This window comes from Crotalus tigris, unplaced genomic scaffold, assembly GCF_016545835.1.
Source record: "Crotalus tigris isolate CLP2741 ecotype Arizona unplaced genomic scaffold, ASM1654583v1 scf7180000023774.461318, whole genome shotgun sequence".
NCBI lineage: Eukaryota > Metazoa > Chordata > Lepidosauria > Squamata > Viperidae > Crotalus > Crotalus tigris.
The window spans coordinates 201,865-222,850 of record NW_024100176.1 but is presented as its reverse complement, the minus strand read 5'-3'; the positions used below and the strand labels follow the sequence as shown (position 1 = coordinate 222,850).

Sequence of the window (20,986 nt, the reverse complement as noted above, 5' to 3'; positions counted from 1 at the left end):
GCATGGCTGCAGCCATTTTTTCCTTCTCCTAGGTATTGCGCTAGTCAAAACATACTTTCTCTCTTCAACTTTCTCTCATGGGAACCAAGGTCATCAGCTGCTCCCAAGACTGCAGGCTGGGCGTTTCATGAAAAGCCTGCCAACAAGCTGAATGGGGAAATTTGGTTGCTTGCATAGCTTTAGGGGTGGGATTTCTTAACTTTGTATTGGAGAATTGTTATGCATTTCTTCAGACTTGGTTTCACTTTTGAAATGCTGATATTCTGTATCAATAAACATGTACTTTGAAGAATTTGCAAGCCTCGGAGTTCTGCTTTATTTGTCTCTGTCGATCGGAATCATAACATTAAACCAAGTCTCATAAAACTTCGTTTCTTGGGGTGCTGGGCCCTGGCTGCCTACCCACTAACTTTGGGGAGAGTGGTAAAGACTCGGTGAAAACTTGAGATGGAGGAGAAAGTTGAAACTGTTGCTAGCAGCAATGGGACTCAGCTGTCGGAGTGTAAGTTGGTGCTCCAGACACCGAAGAGGTGTCACTGGCAGTGGCTCGGCCGAAAACCAGGTTGATCCAACCTGAGAAGCTGGTACCGCAGGAAGGAGCTACAGCCTTAGTGGACCTCTTTCAAGCCAAGGATGCCCCTCAGGACAGGAGCACTCCTGTCACCGCTGGAGAGGAGCTTTTATTGCTGTCGTCTCAGGGTTCTTCGTCTGCGGATGGAAAGAAAGGGCTCGATGGGATGGGACGATTCAGGGGAATGGAGATTTCAATCAGCAATCCACAGCTCCTCACTCAAACAGCTGAAGAAGAAGTTTGACTGGTTGGAGGTAAAAGATATAATTTCTATTGCCCAGGAGGTGGGTGCCGTGGGGAGAAATGCCAAAACCTATCCATCTCTCGCTCCCCCTTGCCAGAGTTCCAGCCCAACCGCTGGAGCCCACGCTGCTTCACCCATCCCCTCACCAGCTGCGATACTGAGTCCTGTACCCCAGCCAAGCCCACTTCCATGGCCTTGGTATGCCAGTCCTGGAGCCCAGCCAAGAGAAGTCCATTCGGCCATGTCCCCAGGACCAGCAAGTCACCCAGGATCAGCAGCAGGTGCAGGTGGCCCTACCAAGATTCGAGCCCCCAACAAGATTTCAATGGGGATCCTGAAAAGCTGACCTTCTTCTTAAATCAGGTGTGCACTCATTTGGACTGCTATGCATAAGCCTACCTGGATGGGGCTATGATGGTGAATACTGTGGCGGCAAATTTAGAGGGGGAAGCTGCTGACTGGGTGATCAACCTCCATGATAAGGGGGCTGCTGAATTGAACAACATTAATCTATTCATTGAGCAACTGAAGGGTCACTTTGAAGATGAGTCCTGAGTCCTGATGGCTGAGAAAGAAATCCACCGCCTGAGGCAGAGAGGTCGCCCTGCAAAGGAATACATCTGTGAATTCAGGAAAATTGTTAATCATTTGGGGCAGTGGCCTGAATGATCACTAATCAATTACTTCAAACAAGAGTTAGATCGTGACTTATTTCAAGCCTGCATCATTCAAGGTTTCCCTAATCTATTATGTGCATGTTACCATACAGCAGTGGAGCTAGACATCAAATTGGATTGTTCCAAAAAGTCAAACATCAATGAAGTCAAGCCATCGTGCGGCCAAGGGAAACGCCTCTATGGCCGACATCCTCAAGCTTCTGCAGCCACCAGCATCTCCCAAATGCCAACCAGGGTTCCCATCAAGTGCTACCGTTGTCCGAACGGGCTTGCCAGCGAAGGAATTTTGGACCCAGGGAACGGATGGAGGGGTGACTGCTGAAGGGCAAATCTTTGGGGAACAGGAGCAGGCAGTAGCCAGCTCTCCAAACCCAAAGCAACCCTAGGAACCAGCAAAAGAAGGGTGGATCGCATTTATGTGAGTTGCCATTAGCAGCTGATCTTCGAAGACAGAAAACAGCTGATTTTGAAAGCAAGCAACCATTGAAAGATAAAAAGGACACGTATAGAAAGTGGAAAGAGGGGCACATAACTAAGTCAGAATATCAGAGTCTGCAAAGATGAAGTGAGGAAAGCCAAGGCTCAAAATGAACTAAGGCTTGTGACCAAAGTCAAAAATAACAAAAAAAGCTTCTTTCAACATGTAAAAAATAAGAAAAAAGTGGAAATGATTGGTCCATTAGTGGGTGAAAGTGGCAAGAAGGTGACAAGCAACAGGGAGAAAGCAGAACTATTTAACTCATTTTTTTGCATCTGTCTTTACACAAAGGGAAGGGGCGTTGTCTTACCTGAACGCCTTTTCTCAGTACGGAGATGGAGAATCCACCAATGGGTTTTCACAGTCTGCCTGCTCTTGAGACCAAGTAGCCAAACTTGACACGCCCCCTCTTGCTAGGGATCCAGTCTTAACGAGGGCGAAGTGAGTGAAGGTGGAGGATGTGTTGGCTCTCAAACCCTTGAATTTGGCCTATCTGACCTAAAGGGTGGGTGTGGATTCTCCATCTCTGTACTGAGAAAAGGTGTTCAGGTAAGACAATGCCCCTTCTCCAGTACAGGAGACAGAGAATCCACCAATGGGACATACCAAAGTCTCACTGTCCCGTTGGGTGGGGAACAGAAAAGGCCGGATTTGGGTCTCCGGAGACCACTTGCTGTAGGACCCTCTGACCAAAGGAGGTGTCCGCAGAAGCGAAGCGGTCGATTCTATAATGACGTACAAACGGAGAAGGTGAGGACCATGTCACAGCCCTGCAAATCTCTTCGATGGACGCTTGGGTGGCCCATGCTGCAGAGGTAGCAGCACTGCGAGTAGAATGAGCAGTGAGATGACTTAGAGCCAGCCGGGAAGAAGCCTGGTACGCCTCCGCGATACAATTTCTGATCCACCTGCCAATGGTGCCAGAGGAAACTTTCTGCCCCAGGGAAGCCGGGCGAAAGGATACAAATAGGGCTTCAGACCAGCAAAATGGTTCCGTGCATTTGATATAATGGCGCAATGCCCTGCGGACATCCAGCATATGCCACTGCTGCTCCAAGTCATGAGAAGGGGTCGGACAAAAATTTGGTAGGATGACTTCCTGTGACCTGTGGAATAGTGAGTTTACCTTCAGAATAAAAGAAGGATCCAGACGTAGGACCACTCTGTCACTGTGGAAAATGCAGAGATCTTTCCTGACCGAAAGGGTGGCTAGATCAGAGATGCGCCTGGCTGATGTGATGGCGATTAGGAATGCCACCTTGAGAGACAGGTTTCTCAATGGGATGGTTACTAAAAACTCAAAGGATGGTCTTGTTAGAGCGTGAAGGATGCGCGGTAATTCTCAAGATGGGAACCTGTGAACCACCGGGGGCCTGGTATTACATGCTCCTTTGATGAAGGCGCGAATCCTGGGATGGTGAGCTAATGGAACGGAATCTACAAAAGTGAGTAGCATGGACAGGGCCACCATCTGTCTACGAATAGTAGCAGGGGCAAGGCCTCGGTCCAGCCCGTCCAGAAGATAGTCTACTATCTGGGGAATAGACAATTTAGAGATATCAAGCTGTCACCTTCGACACCAATTGCAAAAATTCTTCCAAGTAGAATCATAGATGCGATTGGTCGCCAGGCGGCAAGCAGCCTGGATTATGGTAATGGCGCATGGCGAAAATTCCTGTGTCATTATGCTGCGCTCAAGTGCCATCTGGTCAGTTGTAACCATTGGGGATCTGGATGACACAGGGTTCCCTGATGTAGGGACACACGATGAGGGAGGATTCTCCATGGGGGAGACTGGGACAGGTTCATCAGATTGGCGAACCATGGTCTCTGTGGCCAGTATGGGGCCACGAGAATCACTTCCGCCCCTCGAGCAGGAACTTGTGGATGGTCACCGGGATAAGCAGCAGGGGAGGAAAGGCGTAAAGGAGACCCTGTGGCCACTGAATCCATAAGGCGTCCGTCCCCTCCGCTGCTGGAAGGAAATAGTGGGAATAGAACCTGGGGAGTTGGGCATTGTCCGACGAGGCAAACAGGTCTATGATCGGGTGGCCGAACCTGTGGGATATTTCAGAGAACAGGTCCGGGTGTAACCCCTATTCCGAGGGATCCACCGTGGAGCGACTCAAAAAGTCTGCTTGCTGGTTGCTTACCCCCGAGATGTTCTGCCTTGATTGAGACCAGGCTAGACTCTACCCAGTTGAACAGGATCCATGCCTCGGTCATGAGTGATCTGGATCTGGTGGTCCCCTGACGGTTGATGTGTGCCTTGGCCGCCACGTTGTCCATAAGGACTAAAACGTGCCGGCCTTTGATTTTGTTCTTGAAATGGCGAAGGGCAAGGTGGATGGCCCGTAGCTCCAGCCAATTTATGTTGTTTCTCAAATCCCTGCTGGACCAGCGTCCCTGCGTGAAGTGAGATTGCAGATGGGTTCCCCAACCATATAGACTGGCGTCTGTCGTGATGGTGATGCGGTCCGATTCCTTGAAAGGTGACCCCTTGGTCACTGCCTGAGAGAACCACCAGCGAATCGCCCTGCGAATGTGGATGGGAATCCTGACACGTTGGATGGATGCACGGCATTCTTGTGCTGGAAGGGAAGAAGGAACCATTGGAGGTCCCACAGGTAAAACCTGGCCCAGGGTACTATGGCTATGCAGGAGACCATCTTGCCTAGTAACTGAGAGAGTAAGACCAGTGGAACTGAGTGTTCCCTGTATATCTTGTGAGTCAGTTCTCTGATGCTGACTATCCGCTCTTGGGACAGGTACACCATGCAGTTGGAGGTGTCTATGATGGCCCCCAGGTGCAGCAGCCTGGACAAGGGGACTGTCTGGCTTTTTTGGAAGTTGACTGAGAATCCATGACGTTGAAGGACGCGAATGGTGATTTTCACGTCTTCCTGGACTGCCTGAAATGATGATGCCTGAATTAGAATGTCGTCCAGTTGGACACGTATTGGAATTTTTCTCAGTGTGGCGGCTATTACGGCTAGGATTTTTGTGAACACCTGGGTGCTGAGGAAAGGCCGAAAGGAAGTGCCCTGTATTGGAAGTGTCTGCCTTTGTAACAGAAGCGAAGAAACTGACGGTGAGCCGGATGAATGGGAATGTGGAGATATGCTTCCGTGAGGTCTATTGACGCCAGGAAGTCTCCTTGTCCTATGCCTCCTAGATTGGACTGTAGGGATTGTATCTTGAACTTTTTGTATATTATGTAACGATTGAGATTTTTGAGGTCCAGGATGGCTCTCAATCCTCCCGAGGCCTTGGGGACCACGAAGAGGATGGAGTAAAACTCCCGGCCCCTGTAATCTGCCGGTACTGGTTCTATGGCCTGAATATCTAGGAGATGTTGGATGGCCTCCTGCATGAGTCTGTGTTTGAGGGGATCCCTGGAGACTGAACAGGCGGTGAATCGGTCTGAGGGTGTGACTAGAAATTCCAGGGACAGACTGGACTGGATGGTCTGTAGTACCCAGTTGTCTGTGGATGTTTGTTCCCACTGGTGGAAAAAGTGGGCCAGCCTTCCCCCGATGGGAAGATTGAAATGGGAGTCACTTGGACTTCCGGTAGGCGTGGCCTACTCCACGAAAAGACCGCTTAGGCTGGCTCTGTTGCCTGGATCTGAACCCTGGTCTGTCATAGGGATGGTTGTAAGGTCTATCCTGTCTGGAAGTGTATGACCTGGACGGCTGGTTGGAAGTTGTGGGCACTGTCTGACGAAATGGCTGCCTCTGAAAATAAGGTGTGGTGCGTTTGTCAGACTTCTTAATTATGTGGGCCATGACCTTACATTTGTCCTTATTCTCAACGAGATAAGGAGCCAGGGCCTCTCCAAACAAATTAGTACCCAGGTAAGGTGTCATCGCTAGACGCCACTTGAGTTTATTATCGGCCTGCCAGTGCTTCAACCATAGCATCCTTCTAGCAATGATATTGGACGCTATGGACCTAGAGGAAAAGATGGCCGATTGGAGCATTGCGTCCGCAGCCTACTCAGCTGCCGCGACCATCTTAGCAAGGTCCTGGTGGGTCCAGATGTCCTCAGCCAGGACCCTGGCCTGAAGCTGTTGTAGCCATAATAGAGTGGTTCGAACAAAAAGGAAGCACATGTTGCTGTTTTGATGCCCCATGCCATGGCCTGATGAGTTTTATGGAACGTTTGTTCCCACCTTTTTTCATCGGCTTTGTGTGCCTCCAACAAATCCCCAGCGATGGCTGTCTGTGATACCAGGGGTGTCCAGGCTTAATCCACCTTTGGTACCTCCAGTGCCTCAGTGAGATCTGTGGAGGTGCTAAAGAGTCTTTTGTCCGTTCCGCTTACTGAAGGGAATGAAGATGGAGAGGCCCATGGCTTCTTGATTCCCTTCAGAAAGATTGAAGGGCACGGAACGTGGTGTTCGGTTGCTACCTTCTCAAAAAAGATTGGTCTGGGGCTGTTGTCAGATGTTGCCTGCAGTTGGGGAAATTGATCTGATCCTATATTGGCCGTGGAGGTGGCCTTGCATAGGATGGTCAGGAAGAGATTGGGGTTGAACAGCCCCCTCGATGGAGAGGATTCCGGGAGGGCTCATCCTCTGACAAATTAAATTCCGGTTGTTCTTCACCCTGGGGCGAAGAGTAACCACTCACGGAGGATTGTGCTGGAGACGTTGGCTCCTGGAGTGTGGGGAACTCCATAGATGGCTCATAGGGCGGCATAGCCGATGTGGAAACCTCCTGATCGGTATGGAATGAACGCTGTGCTAGCGCCCAGTCCACGACCTTGGCTAGCAGCGCCTCGAGGCGGCCATCGGAGAAGATGTCTCCGATGCCCGGTCCCATGACTCCAGCAGCTGAGGGTGTCGGAGTAGACTCTGGGGCTGGAGCCGGTATTGTTGGCTGCTGGGCTGATGTGGATGGCAAGCCCAGGACTGCCAGAGTTCCTGGGATTGACCATACTCCCTGAGTGGATGCCGATGGCCCCAAGGGAAGTTCCACCTTGGTGGCCGCCAATTGATCCATATCCACGTGGGCCTGCCTCTGTGCTCTGGAGAACTCCTTCTCCAGAGCCTGGTGCCTACGGCTGGCTTGCTTCTCCACCAACTTGGAGGGCTTCTTGAGAGTATGCTTAGTCTTGGCTTTGCACTTGCCTGCCGCCTTCTGTCCAGAAGGATTAGTGCAGCCGTAATTGGGGGATGGAGAGGGTGTGCCCATGATCTGAGGAGACTGGGAAGAAGCTCTGGCAGGCAAGTAGTTGGCAAGAGTGAAATTGGAACAAGTACCAAGACTGTTCCCCTGACCACCCGACCAATCAAAAATTCTCTCTGGGTCACTGGTCACGGTAGGTGAGGCAAAGGACCAAAGGTACGTTTGGAACCACTCTCTGGGCTCCGCCTGGAGGCCTTATGTGGCCAGGCATTGTGCACCAGTGAAATAAAACAGTCCAACAATCCCCCCCGGGGGTCTATAGGCCTGAGGAAATCAGTTTCAAATGGCGGCTATTCAAGTGAACAGAGGTTGTGTGAGGATCCCCTCCCCCTGTTCTGGGCGGCCTGTGTACTTTTGTGTTGCAATCAGCCTATAATGTCAAGTGTGGCTGCAATCAGCCTATAATGTCAATGGCCGCTCCTATTATCAATAGGCCTCTTTGGGCTTAGGGGAGACACGAGGTCCAAGATGGCAGCTATACCTAATTTGATGTGGATGATCCTGAGGCCCATGTGGGTGATGCCTTAGATAGTAATAAGTTTCCCGCGAGCTTTGCTGAGGGGGTACTTGTCTCCAATGAGACTAATAAGCCCCCAAAGGAAACGCTCTAAGGCTCTCCTGTCTATTCAGGAGCCTCAAAATGGCGGCCGCTGCTTTCCTTCTCCGAGGAACAGTCTCCGCGGCCCTGCAGTCAACATTTTAACGATCCTGTGGGTCGCGGGTGCGGCGCTAGCCTCCGCGCCGAAAAAGCTTGCTATATGTCTGCTTTCGGATGGTCAGGCAGCTTGGTAACTAACAGCTGTTTTTCGGCCAAAACGGAAGCCAAAATGGCAGCCGCGAGTGCCCTGGTCGCTCTGGTAGGCTCCGACGATCTGGATTCAAGGCTTGAATCCAAAACTTCGAGCCTGCTAGGCACCTCCAAAAACGGGGTGCAATGCAAGGATGGGGAGAAATCGCAGCAAGCAGTCTCTGCTGAAGATTTCTCCCCCCCCCCACTCAGGGCCCTGGGAAGGGGAAAAAAACGGAGCTGTTAAATTCCTCCCCCTCCCACACACACACTTCTTATAGAAAAGTAGAGATCAATATTGAACCCAGTGCTGTGGGGAATTTTAGAGGGGAAGTAATTTAGATTATGTCAAATTAAAAGGAAAAAGGGAGAATTCACCAAGGGATTTGTCTAACCTGCTATCTGCTGGGAGCCAAACCAACACACGACTTTCAAGAGCTGAGACCAAGTTAAGACTGGATCCCTAGCAAGAGGGGGCGTGTCAAGTTTGGCTACTTGGTCTCAAGAGCAGGCAGACTGTGAAAACCCATTGGTGGATTCTCCATCTCCTGTACTGGAGAAAAAACAGACCAACCTATCAAAAATAGTGCCATAAAAGACAGAATAGAAACACAAGTTAAGATAGGCAAGAAAATGGTAAGTGAGCACCTGTCCAGCCTAGATAAGTTCAAATCACCAGGACCAGATGGATTACACCCCAAGGTTCTCAAGGAACTGGCAGATGTGATCTCGGAACCACTGAACTATATTTTTCAAAGATCCTGCAGCACAGGGGAACTACCAGAGGACTGGAAAAGAGCTGATGTAGTTCCCATCCTCAAAAAAGGGAAAAAAAATGGATCCAGGAAATTATAGACCTATCAGCCTGACCTCAATACTTGGGAAGATCCTGGAAAAGATAATCAAACAATGAATCAACGAACACTTAGAGGCAAACAAAGTCATTACTAAAAGCCAACATGGGTTTGTCAAAAATAGATCATGCCAGACAAATCTTATCACATTCTTTGACCAAGTGACAAAATTAGTGGATCAGAGGAATGCTGTGGACATAATTTACTTGGACTTCAGTAAGGCATTTGATAAAGTAGATCACAACCTACTACTTGATAAGATAGAAAAATGTGGGGTAGATTGGATGGATCTGTAGCTGGCTGACCGGCCGTACTCAGCGAGTGGTCCTCAATGGAACCACATCTACATGGAGGGAAGTGTGTAGTGGGGTGCCCCAGGGCTCTGTTCTGGGCCCAGTGCTCTTCAACATCTTCATCAATGGTTTGGAGGAGGGGATAGATGGGGAACTCATCAAATTTGCAGATGACACCAAACTGGCAGGAATAGCCAACACTCCAGAAGACAGGCTTAGGATACAGGAGGATCTGGACAGACTTGAACACTGGGCGCTACCTAACAAAATGAAATTCAATGGTGAAAAAAGCAAGGTTCTACATTTAGGCAAGAAAAACCAAATGCACAAGTACAGCGTAGGTGGCACCTTGCTCAATAGTAGTAACTGTGAGAGGGACCTCGGAGTCCTAGTAGATAATCACCTAAATATGAGCCAGCAGTGTGCTGCAGCTGCCAAAAAGGTCAACACAGTGCTAGGCTGCATTAACAGAGGAATAGAATCAAGACCACATGAAGTATTAATACCACTTTACAATGCCTTGGTAAAGCCACACTTGGAATACTGCATCCAGTTTTGGTCACCACGATGTAAAAAAGATGTTGAGACTCTAGAACAAGAGCAACAAAGATGATTAGGGGACTGGAGGCTAAAACATATAAGGAACGGTTGCTGGAATAAAAGAGAAGGACGAGGGGGGACATGACAGCAAAATTCCAATATTTCAGGGGCTACCACAAATAAGAGGGAATCAAGCTATTTTCCAAAGCGCCTGAAGGCAGGACAAGAAGCAACAGGTGGAAACTAATCAAGGAGACAAGCAACCTAGAACTAAGGAGAAACTTCCTGACAATGAGAACAATTAATCAGCGGAACAACCTGCTTCCAGAAGCGGTAAATGCTCCAATACTGGAAGTTTTTAAGAAGAGACTGGACAGCCATTAGTCTGAAATGGTATAGGGTTTCCTGCCTGAGCAGGGGGTTGAACAAAATGACCTCCAAGGTCCCTTCCAACTTTACTACTACTACTACTACTACTACTACTACTACTACTACTATTATAATACTTCTGCTCTTTGTGGAAAGCGGATTTACTTTTGAGATAAATAATGTTGGAATATTCATGAGGAGGAAGAGTCATGTGGTAACTCAGTCAGCCTATGTGAAGAAAGTGCTACTGAAAATCTGTGCAAAAGAATATTGAGTTAGGAGCTGGATTTCCAGACTAAAATTTTGTCTCTGGTCTGTCTCTGTAAGAAGTCTTCATTAAGCTATGTTGCTGTAAAGAAGAATGGTATTGTAAATATTTTTATATAAATATAAAGTTATTTGAATCAGCTAAATGCAGTCAACTGTGAGAGCTTCTGATTTATTTTTCACCAATAGAGAAATTAAAATTCTCTAACAGGTTATGGGCCCAGAGCTTACTAAGGACTGCATTGAAATTTAAAGCTGGAAGAAATTGCCTGTGTTTAGAAAGTATAAAAACAAGGCAGAATTAGCAGAATGGTTGCAATGGAATTTAAGGAAAGCTGTGTGCCTCATATGGGCCAGAAGAATTACATTGTGTGGACTGCTAAAATGGAATGTTTGCTCAAAGCAAAAGAGCTGTGGTATATTGTAGAAAATCCACCACAAGTGTTTGAAGCAGTTGATCAGAAAAGTCATGATCGAGCAATGGCTTATCTCATCTTGAATTTAGATGATGAACAATTTCTAAATGTTGCAAATTTAAAGACTGCAAAGGAGATTTGGTTGAAGTTGAGAGCTGTGCACATGAATGTTTCTGCATGCAATATAGTGCAATTGTCAAGAAAACTTTACAAGGCCTGTTTGCAACCAGGTGAATCTGTGGCACAGCATTTAAATAAAATGTCCCAGAAGGTTTTATTGGTGTTGAACAGTTTAGATAAAACCTGGGACACAGTTTCTGCCATATTTGAGTGTAAAGAAAAGCAAGACTTAAAGTTTGAGGCTTTAAAGGCATGTTTGCTTAATGAAGAAGAAAAACGCCATTTTAGAAGCACGAGGAGGAGAAATTCCTGAGGAGGGGGTCCAGACTGCAAGTCTCCAGAGGAGAAAAAACAAGTAGATCAGACCTGGACCAAGTTGCAACAAAAGAGAGATTTTGCAAGCAGAGAGCTGCTTTGCAAGAAAAGAATTGCTACATTTGTGGAGAAAATACACCTCTGAAAAAGTACTGTTTGCAGAGAAACAATTTGCAGCAAAGGACATTTGTGAATGCAAAGAAGAATACTTTGCAAAAGGAACATTTTGGTGTTACAAACGTTTGCAATAGCAACAACAGAGACAAGTGGCTAATTGATAGTGGGGCAAGTCAAACAATTGCTAATGACTGAATTATTTTGCAGGTTTGTTCCAGTAGCACAAGAAGCTGTGGCTTTGGCAAATGGCTAGAAAGCAAAAGTCATTGGAAAAAGCGATGTAAAAATTCCATATTTGGAATAAAAGTTTACCAATGTGCTTTGTGTACCTGAGATGGAACATAATTTGTTAAACGTGTCTAATTTAGACAAACAAGGTTTTGAGGTAATTTTTGTAAATGGGAAATGTCTCATCAAAAGAAATGGGAATATTTGTGCAGAAGGCATAAAGGAAGATAATCTATATGTATTGCAGGGACAAAAGGTTCAATGTTCCCATATATTTAAAAATATTGCAGAGCATGATTCATGTGTTCATCTTCTACAAGCTTTAAAGTTTTGCAGCAAATGCAAGATTTTGCAGAAGGGCTAAATTTGAAGGGAAGCAAAACATAGTTGGACTGTGCAGTATGCAAAGCATCGAAGTCAAAGGCATTCCCAGTTAGTAAATGTAGCACAAGACAAACAAAAAGAGTTCTAGAGCTGGTCCATGCAGATCTGGTGGGACCTATGCAAGCCAGTTTGGGAAGAGCAAAATATGCACTGGTAATTGTTGATGATTATAGCAGGTATTCGTTTTGCTACTTGCTTAGAGCAAAGACAGAGGTGCTACAACAATTCAAACAGTGGGTAAGTTTTGTAGAGAGAAGGTACAGACAACAAGTGTGTCAGTTGCAAACTGACAGAGGTACTGAATTTATGTCAACTAAATTCCAACAATGGTTGGGGCAGTTGGGGATAAGACACAGACGTACAAATCCTTACACAGCAGCAGAGAACGGTGTAGCTGAAAGAAGGAATGGTGTTTTGCAAACAATGAAAGATTAATTGTTAGAGGATTCTGGTATGAGCAGGTCATATTGGGGAGAAGGCATATTGACTGCCAATTATATAGTTAACAGGCTGTGGAGTTCCTTCATTAATAATACTCCATATGCCATTCTATATGGGAGAAAGCCATCACTGGCACATTTGAGAATTTTTGGAAGTACTGCATGTGTACATATTCCAAAAGCAATCAGAAGAAAGGGATAGCAAAAGGCAAGAAAGCTCAGGTTTGTGGGCTATGAGCCAGGGTCAAAAGGATATCGCTTTAGCGATGGAAGTAAAAGAGTTGTAATTTCAAGGTCTGCTAATTTTGCAGAACAAAATTGGGATAGAATTAATGCAAATTCTGGGTATGTCTCACTTAATGACAGTGATCTATTTAATGACAATAACTCATCTAATGATAAAAAATGATGATTGAAGATGTCAATGTTCAGGGAGGAGAGGCTGAACAAGACATGAAACCAGAAAAACTTGAGACACAGGAGCAATTTATACCACGTATGTCAGAGCGATGTAACAAAGGAATTCTGCCTGACAGGTATTCTGCCAGCAAGGTAAAGGTTTGCAATGTGTGGTATGAGCCAAGAAGTTATAAAGAGGTGTTGAGATTACCAAAAGTTGAACAACAAAGATGGAAGGAGGCCATGGATAAAGAGATGAAATCCATGGGAGACCATGAAGTATTTAAATCAGTGACTTTACTACAGGGAACTAAAGCTGTAGTTGTAAATGGGTATATAAGAAAAAGGTATTGCCAAATAATGATATACAGTATAAGGCCAGGTTAGTGGCAAAAGGTTTTTCACAATTAAAGAATGTGCAGTACAATGAAGTATTTGCGCCAATTGTGAAAAGTGAGAGTATAAGTTTAGCACTGGCGTTGGCAGCGGCATATAAGCATAAAATCTGGCACTTTGATATCACAACTGCATTCCTCAATGCTGAGTTAGAGGAAGAAATTTATATGATCCAAGCACCAGGATATGAAATTGCAAAACCTAACATGGTATATAAATTAAACAAGGCTATTTATGGGCTGAAGCAGTCAGCCAGAAACTGGAATATCTGTTTAGATACTGCTTTAAAGGATCTTGGATTTAAAAGTTGCAAAGCTAATAATTGTATATATACTGGACAGTTACAAGGAGGAATTGTCTACTGTTATCATGTGTGGATGATCTTTGCTTCATCGCAAAGGATGCATCACAAGTCAAAGAATTTGCTGATAAATTAGGAAAGAAGTTTGAATTAAAGAATTTGGGAGAAATAAAAAATTATCTCGGTGTAGAGATACAGAACAATGAAAAAGGTGGTTATATTCTCAGTCAAAGGAGAAAAATTGAGCAGTCATTGGAGAAATATAATATGAAAGATTGCAATACTGCTCCCACACCCATGAGTGCGGATTTTTATAATAGTTTAAGTGCAGACAAAGGTGAAACCTGTGATCAAGAGATATATCACTCAGCAATAGGGAGTTTGTTATATCTATCACAGTGGTCCAGACCAGACAGAGCTTGTGCAGTAAGCATTTTGAGTCATTTTACTGCTGCACCTACAAAGTTACATTGGATGGGTGTAAAAAGGGTTCTCAGATATTTAAAGGGAACTATAAATTTGGGTCTTCAAATACAGATTACTGAGGAATTGAAATTAAAGTGTTATGTCGATAGTGACTATGCAAATGACATAAACACAAGGAAATCAAATTCTGGGATTATAATATTGTTTGGAGGGACTCTGATTGGATGGAAGTCCAGAAAACAAACAACTGTTGCTATTTCAACAGCGGAAGCAGAGTTTATTGCTTTATCTGAATTGTGTTCTGAAGTAACATGGTATGTACAGTTGTTGCAAGATTTAAATATTAATGTAAAATAATCTGTAAAGGTATTTGAAGACAATGCTGCCTGTATAAAAATGGCAACTGGTGACAGGGTAAAGAACAGAAGTAAACATGTAGACATTAAGTATTGTAATGTCAGGGAAGCTGTAAAAGGAAAATTGATTAGTTTATATCATTGTTCTTCTGAGGATAATTTGGCAGACATGATGACTAAACCATTGGGTAATGTTCACTATGGAAAATGTATTAAGTCTATAGGTCTGATGTCTCTTCCTATCATAAAGGGAGGAGTGTTGGAATATTCATGATGAGGAAGAGTCATGTGGTAACTCAGTCAGCCAATGTGAAGAAAGTGCTACTGAGTCTGTGCAAAAGAGTACTGAGTTAGGAGCTGGATTTCCAGTCTAAAGTTTTGTCTCTGGTCTGTCTCTGTAAGATGTCTTCATTAAGCTATGTTGCTGTAAAGAAGAATGGTATTGTAAATATTTTTATATAAATATAGTTATTTGAATCAGCTAAATGCAGTCAACTGTGAGAGCTTCTGATTTATTTTTCACCAATAGAGAAATTAAAATTCTCTAACAAATAACCTGTCTTTAACTAAAGCTGGAAGCCTGAAGGGAGGAAGGAGGAGGGTTTTTGTCTCTCCCCCCTCCCGCACAGGCAGCGGTATAAGCAACTCCATTACTAAGAAAGTAATGTAATCGGGACTATGTTAAAGTTTCTTTTTTATTAGAGAAATTCAAGAAACAAAGGATATTGTATTTGGGAAAGCCATCCTAATTATTTTTTCTTCTTTTTAAAACTTTAAAACTGTGTCTCCATTCTGAATAAACTGCACGAAAGAGACAGCTTCCATGGTGACTACCTTGTAGCACTTTTCCCCCTTTCCTTTGTTCTCTGCTACATTTTTGTATTCAGCTGTTAAACTTGGCTCAACGGCCAGATACTTGGCTGCATGCCCAGACATTCTTATCTCTGTTTAAAAGTTACTGAGAGAGACTGCTTAGGTTTCTATCTTTTGGTTGGCTGCATATTTCCTATAGTAAGGAAATCTATAAAAGAAGAAGGGAACTCCCTTTTTTTGGGGTTCCTTTTTTTTGGATGTGGATTAAATATAATTGGACTATAACCCGCATATTAGCTCCTTTTTCTTGCCAATTTTTTATTATTTTTTTTATTTTCCATTTATTCAACATATACAACAAAATTCACTTTACAAAATAACCATAACCATAACCATAGGTGCCGCTTGCTCCTTCCCCCCACGCTGCATCCACCCTCTCTAATACCTTCCCTACTTCCCTCCTTCTTCTCTCCTCCCCACCTACTCTGTTCCCCTCCCCCTTTCCCCACCTACTCTGTTCCCCTCCCCCTTCTCCTCTTTTCTTGGCAATTTTTATTCTGTTTTTTTTTCTTTTTTGGCTTTCCTTTCGGGGTCTCCCCTGTTTTTTTTCTTTTCCATGAGGGTCTGACTTTTCTTTTGTTTTGTCTTTTGGAGATAAATATATTACCACTCCTTTTTGTTTTTGGAGATTTTTTTCTTTTTTTTCCTGTTGTTCCTGTTGTTTCCTTTTTCTATTTTTTCTATTCTTTTTACTTTTGCTCCTGTTTTTGATGGTTATGGGAGTTCTTCTTTTACTTTCCTAAAGGAATTGTTTTACTTTTTTGTTCAAACTACGCTCAGCCTTGTCTCCTGGTAATAGGAGGGCACTGGATTACAATTGCCTATCGAGCCACCTGGTGGATTATAACTAGCCATCGGGCTGCCTGGTAGATTATAATTAAGTACAACAACTAGATGAGTGCTTCAAATTTAGCTAAAGGGGTGAGGAAGGGCTCCTCAGCCCCCGCTTTAACCTCGGTGAGTCCAGCCCCTTCAAATCTATTACTACATTTTTACAATAGGAAATTCAATAAAAGGACATTCAAGCCATACTTCAAGCAATTGCAGATTCTAAAATGGAAATGAAAAAAGATTTGGAAAAAAATTATGAAGATTTGAAAAATAATCTCCTTAAAATGGATCAAAAAATGGAAACCTTTCAACAGGCAATGGCAGATACTCAACAAAGAATGCAAAAAATAGAAGATAAGTCAGTGGTGGTTGATCAGAAAATTGAAGCTTTGCAAGAGGAAAATCAGAGATTGGCGCAAGCTAACGTGGAATTGGAAGACAGCATGGCCGTTATGGAGATGAAGAATGCATCACACCTTTTAAGATTTCAAAATATTATAGATGAGAAGGATGAGAACCTGTTAGAGCTGATGAGTGAGTTATTAGCAGAATTGCTTGGAATGGAAATGGACCAAATGAAATGAGAAATAGATCAGGTTTTTAGAATTAATTCAAGCTATGCAAGAAGAAATAGAGTTCCTAGGGAGGTTCATGTAAGATTTCTTAAAAGATTTATACATGACAAGACCTTGAGAGCAATAAGAGACCAACCACTGAAATACAAAGATAAAGAACTTGTAGTTCTTAAACAGATTCCCAGAAGAATAAGAGAAGCTCGAAGAGAATATCAACTTTTAACAAGGAAATTGTTTAACAAGGGAGTGAATTTTAGATGGCTGGTCCCAGAAGGCTTATTAATTTTTGGGGACTCAAAAAGATATAGATTGAATACTCCAATTCAAGCAGAGGAATTTTATAACAATCACAGAGATTTTTTTTTAAAAAATGTGACTTTGAATCCAAGAAACTGGAGGAAACGATGGGTGCAGGAGCACCGAAACAAATGGAGGAGGGAAAACCAAAAAAGATTCAGTCAGAGGAAGATGTAAGACCGAAAGACCAGAGGCAGATAAGCTCCCCTAGAAGATTGAGGTCTAAACACAATTGAAATTATGGAGGAGATTGGAAGTTTTTCAATGAATATAATATTATTATTATTATTATTGGAGATGGAGATAAGGGCACAACAGATTAAACGATCTAAAGAGAACTTTTTTGAAAATGCCAATAAACCAGGAAGATGGCTTGCATATAGATTGAAAAAAGAAAGAGAAAAAAAGATTGATAAGTAAATTATAGGATTCAAAAGGCGAAATACATTGCCATAATGACGCATTGAAAAAAATTGCCAAGGCTTACTATGAGACACTTTACAAGGCGGAGTTGGTTTCTAAAGAGGCAATACAGGAGTATTTTAAAAAAGCAAATCTTCCAAAAATACCAGAAAATATGCAATATATGTTAAATGAGAAGATAACAATGATGGAAATTACAGAAGCAATAAAAAGGATAAAACTCTGGGAACTGATGGTCTCCCAGCAGAATTTTATGTAGCTTTACAAGATGTAGTAAGCCCAATATGAAAGATCTTTGTAATGAAACCTTTTGGGTGACAAAAATACCAAATTCCTGGACAGAAGCCAATATTTCTGACCTCACACAAATTAAAAACTATAGACCAATATCATTATTAAATGTGGACTATAAAATATTTACAGCAATAATAGTGGAAAGAATGAAGAAATTTTTGAATGAATTTTGTCAGAAATCTCTGCTAAAGCCTTTGATTGTGTGGATCACAACAAATTGTGGCAAGTTTTTAAAGAGATGGGAGTACCATACCATCTTATTTGTATCTTGAGAAACCTATATGCGGGTCAAGAAGCAACAGTGAGAATTGGACACGGAACCACTGATTGGTTCAAAATTGGAAAAGGAGTCCGGCTAGGCTGTATACTGTCGCCCTGCCTATTTAACTTATATGCAGAGCACATCATGAGAAAGGCAGGGCTAGATGAATCAAAAGTTGGAATTAAGATTGCCGGGAGAAATATCAACAACCTAAGATATGCAGATGATACCACTCTAATGGCAGAAAGTGAAGAGGAACTAAAGAGCCTCTTGATGCGGGTGAAGAAGGAGAGTGCAAAAGTTGGCTTGAAACTCAACATTAAGAAAACCAAAATCATGGCATCCGGCCCTCTCAATTCCTGGCAAATAGATGGGGAAGAAATGGAGGTAGTGACAGATTTTATTTTTCTGGGCTCCAAGATCACCTCAGATGGGGACTGCAGCCAAGAAATTAAAAGACGCTTGCTCCTGGGGAGGAAAGCTACGGCAAATCTAGACAGCATACTAAAAAGCAGAAACATCACCCTGCCAACAAAAGTGCGTATAGTCCAGGCCATGGTTTTCCCAGTTGCAATGTATGGCTGTGAAAGTTGGACCATAAGAAAGGCTGAGCGCCAAAGAATTGAGGCCTTTGAACTATGGTGCTGGAGAAGACTCCTGCGAGTCCCTTGGACTGCAAGGCGTTCAAACCGGTCAGTCCTAGAAGAGATCAACCCCGACTGCTCTTTAGAAGGCCAGATCCTGAAGTTGAAACTCAAATACTTTGGCCACCTAATGAGAAGGAAGGATTCACTGGAGAAGGGCCTAATGCTGGGAAAGATTGAGGGCGATAGAAGAAAGGGACGACAGAGAATGAGATGGCTGGATGGAGTCACTGAAACAGTAGGTGTGAACTTAAATGGACTCCAGAAGATGGTAGAGGACAGGAAGACCTGGAGGAACGTTGTCCATGGGGTCGCGATGGGTCGGACACGACTTCGCAATTAACAACAACAAGAAGATTAGAGAAAATCTTTAAAAACGTATCAAATATTTGTTGGAAATGTAAGCAAAAACCAGGCACTTACTATCATCTTTGGTGGATATGCCCCAATGCTAAGAAATTTTGGTTTAAGATTCATATGTGGTTAGAAAAGATGATGAAAATAAAGAGAATTTAAACCGCAATTGTATTTGCTAGGAATATTAGGATCTAATTATGGAAAGGAGAATGATTATTTAATATTACATGTATTAACAGCTGCGCGAATAGTATTTGCCCAATTTTGGAAAAATGAAAATCTACCATCTGACCAGGTTATAATAATAAAAATATTTGAATGTGCTGAAATGGACAGATTAACTTTAGAAATGAAAGAGAAAGAAGACTCAATCTATTTTAAAACATGGGATAAATTTTATCAATGGGTAGCAATAACAATAGAATGAGAAAAGGTTATGAAATTCAATGGGATAACTGTTATTTTGTATTTAAATTTTATGTTTATTTCTATGAATTCTTCCTTTTTCTTTTTGTGATTTTAACAATAAGTAACTATAACTAATAAGTAATATATTAATGTGTTAAAGTTATCTGATTAATTAGTAATATAATTAGTAATATTATATCAAGTATTATTATCTTATATTATCATGACTGAATATGTATACCCGGACGGGTTTACTTGCTGAAGCATTGATTTAATGTGGGGGATAACCCCACTATTGTACTGATCTCTTCCCCTGGTCTAACCTTTTTTGTTTGTCACCCCTTGTTATACCCTTATTGACCCTACTTCCCCTTTATCCTTATAAAATCTAATAAAATACTTATATATATAAAAAATGCTACCAGTGTGATCAGATTGGTCATCGAGCTGTGGTGTGCCCTGCTTCTAATTCTCAACATAGGAGCACGCCAATTGCTGCCGCAAAACCACGAAGGGCTCCCAGAGGGGGGAGAGAAAGAATCAACTGGGCGCGCCAAGGTCCAGACATCAAAAACTCTGCTCCCGCTGAGCTTGAAGCCAAGCCCCAAGCTAAGGTGCAACAGATGCCGGAACCATATGACAGCGATGAGGAAGGTGAGGAAGACCCCATGGTGAGTCGGCCCATTCCCCTTTTGCCATTCCTGCCAGAATAGCAGTGCCAAAAACAGGAGCTCACATGAATTTGAGCATCCTGATAGACTTGGGGTGCTCTCGGTGCTTAATAAATCTACCCACTGTACTTGGGCATCCGAGCCAAGCTATTGCCTCGTCCATGGGGTTTGAACAGGCTGACGGTCTCTAATCGGAGGTGCTCCTGCCACATACCTAACTGAACCTTACAGTTAAAAACAGGTTGGCATTGGAAATCATCCGTTTTGTGGTGGTCCCGAAGGTGACTAAAGCAGTAATTTTGGGGCTAGTGTGGCTTGACAAAAGGTGCCCTCAGATCTAGTGGGAGGAGGGAATGCGCAAGTTAAGACTAGGGATGGGACCCTCCCATTTGAGACTGATGTTAAAACAAAAACACTGGCCATCTGCGAAACTCATGGGAAGTCCTGTGAAATCCTGGCGCCAAACCAAGGATGTACTCTATGACACCCAAGAAATAACCGAATAAAGAGAGTACATTGATAAAAATTTAGCTAAAGGTTTCATTGAACCAGCCAAATCATCTGTGGCTGCTCCCGTGCTTTTCAAGGAAAAGAAAGATGGCTTTCTTAGATTGAATGCTGTCAGTATGGAAAATACGTACCCCTCCCCTGATGAAAGACACGTTGGCCCACCTGGACAGTGGAAATTTTTTTTATCAAGCTGGATTTAACAGAAGCTTATTATTGGATCTGGATTAGGGAGGGGGATCAATGGAAAACAGCCTTTAATTGCCCTTTGGGGAGTTTCCAATTTAAAGTGATGCCTTGTGGACTGCAAGGGGCCCCTGCTGTATTCATGCAGTTGATAAATCAAGTGCTCCATAATCATTTATACAAAGGGTTTTTAGTTTATCTTGATGACATCCTTATCTACATTGAAACCATGGATGAGCACATCAAATTAGTCTGTAATGTATTAAAAAAAACTGTTGAAAGCCCAACTGTATGCAAAACTGACAAAATGTGAATTTCACCAGACACGCATCGACTACCTGGGATATCAGATTTTGAATGAGGGAGTAGAAATGGATCATGACAAAGTCAAAGTAGTTTTGGAATGGCAACCCCCATGTACCCATAAACAGCTTCAAAGCTTTCTAGGGTTTGCCAACTTCTATTGTCAATTTATTCCTTCTTTTGC

The 20,986-nt window shown here is 43.4% G+C and overlaps 1 protein-coding gene across 18 annotated transcripts in view; it reads right to left on the bottom strand.

The window, feature by feature from the left end:
* INVS (inversin) overlaps positions 1 to 20,986 on the bottom strand; it is a 370,054-nt gene that overhangs the window by 194,162 nt on the left and 154,906 nt on the right. The window contains exon 1 of one of the 18 annotated variants that reach the window (XM_039321655.1): positions 1,215 to 1,932. The exons of 15 other annotated variants lie outside the window; for them this stretch is intronic. The gene's annotated coding sequence lies outside the window, so the exon portion shown is untranslated. Of the gene's footprint in view, positions 1 to 55; positions 662 to 1,214; positions 1,933 to 20,986 lie in introns of those variants that run through there. 2 more of the 18 variants (XM_039321651.1, XM_039321653.1) reach the window with 2 other exon arrangements.